The sequence below is a fragment of the Myotis lucifugus genome, unplaced genomic scaffold (assembly GCF_000147115.1).
Source record: "Myotis lucifugus unplaced genomic scaffold, Myoluc2.0 scaffold_54, whole genome shotgun sequence".
Classification (NCBI taxonomy): domain Eukaryota; kingdom Metazoa; phylum Chordata; class Mammalia; order Chiroptera; family Vespertilionidae; genus Myotis; species Myotis lucifugus.
In genome coordinates, this window is record NW_005871102.1 from 4,456,933 (window position 1) to 4,462,267 (window position 5,335).

Here is a 5,335-nt window from a genome sequence, read left to right on the forward strand (position 1 = left end):
GGTGGGGAGTGAGGGCGGAGGGTGGGGCGGGAACTCGGGAGAAGGGGAGTTATGGGGGAAAAAAAAAAGAGGAACAAATGTAATCTGAACAATAAAGATTTAATTTAAAAAAAAATAAAAATAAAACTATTAAAAATCTTAAGTTATAAAGAAATTTTCCAATTAAAAATAACTTCCATATGCAGTCTTCCTAAACCGTCAAATATTTTGAAAGCATGTTCTAAGAAATAGCTGATACAATTAGAATAGCATAGCAAAAAATTTTTTAAACTACAAAGGGTGAAAGGCTTTTTAGAAATAACACTTTCCTTTGCACAAAACAGTATGTGAAGGCAGAAAACTTACAGATCAACAGAGATTTAAGGTATATATCAATGTCAATAGATATATTACTAAATATTACATATTATTAAATAGTATATCAATTATTAGATTATCATTGTGATAAATAGGTCTTATCTGGATACTAATTCAATCAAACTGAAAAGGAATAACATCTAAACACCAACTGGATATGTGACTATATAAAAGCAAAACAAATAAATGTGTGTTCTTGTTTTTTTAATTACAATGACAAAAAAATTATAATGACACTTAAGGCTCTTTTTGAAACAAAAACTATACTAAAGCAAGGGAAAAAAATTTCATATGTATTGGTAAACCAGCATTTTTATTACAGTTTCCCTTTACTGTATGTGTATGTTCATGTGAAATTTTATGTAAAAAATAAAACAATCCCTGTTTTTTTACATACTGACCTATGCAGAACCTCCCTCCACTTCCAACAGGTTCACTTCCTTTATCTCCCTTTGACTTTCCTTTCCCTGCCTACTCTGGGAACATAGTATTCCCCTATTCCTACCTCCTCACAAGAAATAAGCTTACCACCCCCTGCACTTACACATGATGAACCTAAAGCTTTTCCAGTACTATAGTTAGTTCCTCTTTGATATTCCTCACTGAAATTCCCTGCACTTGATGTTTACCTGAGAATCAGTTTGAAATACTTTGAAATAAATATATTACATATATGAATGTTACTTCATTCAGTCCACAGTATAGTCTTTTTTTTTTTTCCATCCTCACCCAAGGATATTTTTTCCATTGATTTTTGAAGACAGTGGAAGGAAGGGATTGGTGGAGGGGAGGATGGGCATTGAAGTGAGAAAGACACATCACTTGGTTGCCTCCCCCACGCACCCTGAGAACCTGCAACCCAGGTATGTGCCCTTGACCAGGAATCAAACCAGAGACCCTTTGGTGAGCAGGCCAATGCTCCAACCACTGAGCAATACCAGCCAGGGCACACTGTGTGGTCTTAAAACCTTCTAACAACTGTCCTTTTATACCCCTCAATTTTTCTATTGGTTATAAGCAAAAAGGAGATGGTGGAAAAATATAAAAGGGATATTATCCCTGATCTCTTCTTAGTGCCTTTACCTTTTGTTACACCCAGTGAAATTTTTTAGAGCACCTTTTATTTCAAGAATAAGAGACAGTGTTTTATTGGGAGGAGGGGGAGAGATTGTTTTGTTTTGGTTTTTGGCACAGAGAAAATGTAAGGAGGAAGTTAGAGCAGGCTGACAGATGTTCAACTAGCTCCTTACACCGGACCCCTTGATTTTGTCTTTTGCTCCTTGTCAACTCATAAAAGAAAAACCACCACCAGTTCCTTGGAGCTGTAGAGACCAGAATTCCACTGCCAAGAATGTTTCACCATAGTAAAAGCTTAGTAAATATCTGGTAGTTTATGCAGAATATTAGAATAGACAAGTTTGAAACTACCTAAAGAAAATAAATTAGCTATTTGAGGGGTGGGATGGGAGAGGGGAACTATTCTCCTTAAATGGAAGTACTTAAGGAATAAACATCTAGCTCTTAATTTTAGTCTCCTAGCAGACAGATATCCTAGGAAGTTTTACTACTGTCTGGCATGCCACCATCTAATAAATGGGAATGTGAGCTCATGCCCTAGGCAGTAAAACATAAAGGCTGATGAAAGGGAATGATGAAGCAAATTAATAAAGGAGATTACAAGCTAGACAAATTCTTACCACAGTCTCTACAATCAAAAGAGGTTATAAAAATTGATTCAAATAAATTATCACTCCTTTTTAACTATATGCATAAAAGAATTCTTAACATTCTAAGACTATGTCACATTGGGAGATATAGGCAAATACCTTGATTCGACAAGTGCTATTCAAGGAAACAAAAGTAATAAGGTTGTTATTAACAGCAGTCAGTTTTAGTTTTTAGTGTTGCTACAATTTCTTATGCTATGAAAAATATAAGCAGTTGAGTATTTTTTATAAGTATACTCTAACTTTGATGATCAAAGTTACTAGTAAGTATATCAACAGAAAAAAAATAAGCTTTAACACCCAAGCTAGAGGAAGAGATAAACTAATGAAGATTAGGTTTCTGTTACTGACAAGAAAAGTAAGATTAAAAATGCTGTAAGAGATTGAAAAACAAAACCTGTAAGAGGAATGAGCCCTAGTTGCAAGCTGGCCTGCTATACTAAGCATCTTGATTATTCCAAAGATGCCCTCAGATCCAACCCAACCCCTCTGGCTCTTGCCAAAGCAGCACAGAAACAGCCAAGTCAAGTTCCAAGAATAGTCATGACATACCATCCCCTTCCAACTACAGTCATCCTCAAGGAGACTGTCGGTCTTTGGGAGTATCTTGCCCTGGGACTAAAGACATAATTCAGAAGGGCAATCAGTTATTACTATTGTACTTCTTTATCCATTGAAACCCAATAAAGAGTAAGAAACCCTGAATTTAAGAGCAATTAATTCACTTAATATTTGCATCATGTAATTCATTGAGGTTGGTAAGAATAGGCCAAAACTGTTACCTCTTTCATAAATCTTATTTTCAGGAAAACAGTAGGTTCTAAAATCAACTTTTAAAATACTTAAGTATATACGGTGGCCCATTTCTTGCAAGGTTGGGCTGGTTACATAACCAGCTTAAAAGTGGGTTTTGGTCAGGGAATAAGGACTACTCAGCTCTCTCTGTTCAGTCATCAGTAGCCAAGGGAAGAATTCCTACTAAAACTTCTTTTCCTTAACCCATTATGGCCTATTGGGGTATCATGACCTTCTAATAGAATGTCCACATCCAGCCGGCGTGGCTCAGTGGTTGAGCATCAATCTATGAACCAGGAAGTCAAGGTTCGATTCCTGGTCAGGGCACAGGCCTGGGTTTTGAGCTCAATCCCCAGTTGGAGGCATGCATGAGGCAGCAGATCAATGATTCTCTCTCATTATTGATGTTTCTCTCTCTCCTCTCCCTTCCTCTCTGAAATAAAAAAATGTTTTTAAAAAAGAATGTCGCCCTAGCTGGTTTGGCTCAGTGAATCGAGCATCCACCTGCGGACTGAAGGGTCCTGGGTTCGATTCCGGTCAAGAGCACACGCCTGGGTTGCGTGCTCAAACCCCAGTGGGGGCTGTGCAGGAGGCAGCCGATCAATGATTCTCTCTCTCATTGATGTTTCTCTCTCTCCTCTCCCTTCCTCTCTGAAATCAGTAAAAATATATTTAAAATAAAAAGAATGTCCATAACACAAGATCCAAGACTTCTGGCCTCCCTGCTCATTGCATGTATAATACATTATACTTGTGTGTACATACACACGTATGTATCATCAGGGATATAATTACATAGAAAGGAATAAACAAATTTTGGCAATAAAAGGTTCAAGTTCCAACATGTCAAAATTTTACTGAAAGTAACAACTGTATTAAAGCTTATACCAACTTAAGTTCTTGCTCATATGTCAATATACTTTTATTTTAAAACTTCCCTCGTTATGATTTTTATAGCCATAGAGTACAAATTAATAAAAGATTATGATATCTTAATGTAGATGTACCTGAAAATTCTGTAATTAACGTTTGTAAAGTGGCTCATATCTAGCAAATATGATTTAGAAAGTATTTGGAGACTGGAATATTCTCACATCACCAGGCATACAGGGGTTCTGCCTCCCACTGTGTAGTCAAATTGCTCTTATAAAAAAGAGGACAAAAGAACTGCAAATGTAAACATCATGGCAATTCATTGTAATATCAGTCATATAATTTTAGAGACAGGAGAAACTTTATTATCTAATTTAAGCTCCATTTTTAAGGATGAGATAACTGTAATACAAAGAGAGGTTAAGAGACTCATCCAAGGTAATATATGTTTAACTTAAGATCGTGTAGGTAGAATTGTCTCCTATGAATGAATCCCAGTATATTTTAGGTGGGGGATGTGAAATGGTACAACTCCTGCAGAAAATAATTTGGTGGTTCTTCAAAAATATAAACATAAAATTATCATATGACTCAGCAATTTTACTCCCAAGTATATACTCAATAGAATGAAAAACAAGGATTCAAAGAGATACTTATATGCAATGTTCACTGCAGTATTATTCCCAATAACCACTAGGTAGAAACACCCCAAAAATCTACCAAGAAATGAACAGATAAAATGTGGTATAAACCTACAATAGAATATTATGCAGCCATAAAAAGGAATGAAGTTCTGGCTACATGATGAACCTTGAAAACATTACGCTAAATGAAAGAAAACAGGTATAAAAAGACAAATATTGTATAGTTCCACTAGGCAAATTCATAGAAACAGAAAGTAGAATTGAGGTTATCAGAGATCATGAGGAGGGAGGAAAGAGGAGTTATTGCTTACTGGGGACATTACACTGTGAACATAATTAATGCCACTGATTTGTACAGTTAAAAATAGTTAAAATGCCAATTCTGTTATTTTTTTTTTTAAACAATGCAAAATTTTTTAAAAGTAAATCCCACAAAAGCTGATCTACTATACGCAGGAAGCTTTGACATGGAAGAGCTGGCCTACACTTCAAAAAAAAGTGATCAGAAATATACTGGATACCACACCCTAATTTTAACTTTCAAAATGTATTTAAATAAATTTTGGTTTTCACACAATTACTGTTTATATAATAAATCTTTACAGTACTTAGATTCATACCAAAAAAGACATTTTTAGTATGCTTACAATTTCCTTGACTATTGTTTCACCTAAGAGAATTCACAACTAAAATTAGGAAGAGTCAAAACATCTAAAATAAAGTCTTCTCGTAGGAACAAATAATGTATCACCCACTAAGTCATTAATTCTAGGGAATACCAAGATGACAGAACTTTTGTGTTATTAATACATTAATAACACATACATATTAAGTAGGAACAATTTAATGAGTGGTCAATTTAAAATCTGCTCAGATGTATTTATCTAGAAGGATTAGGCTTACATAATCTTGTCCAACTATTCAAAGGATTCAGATAAT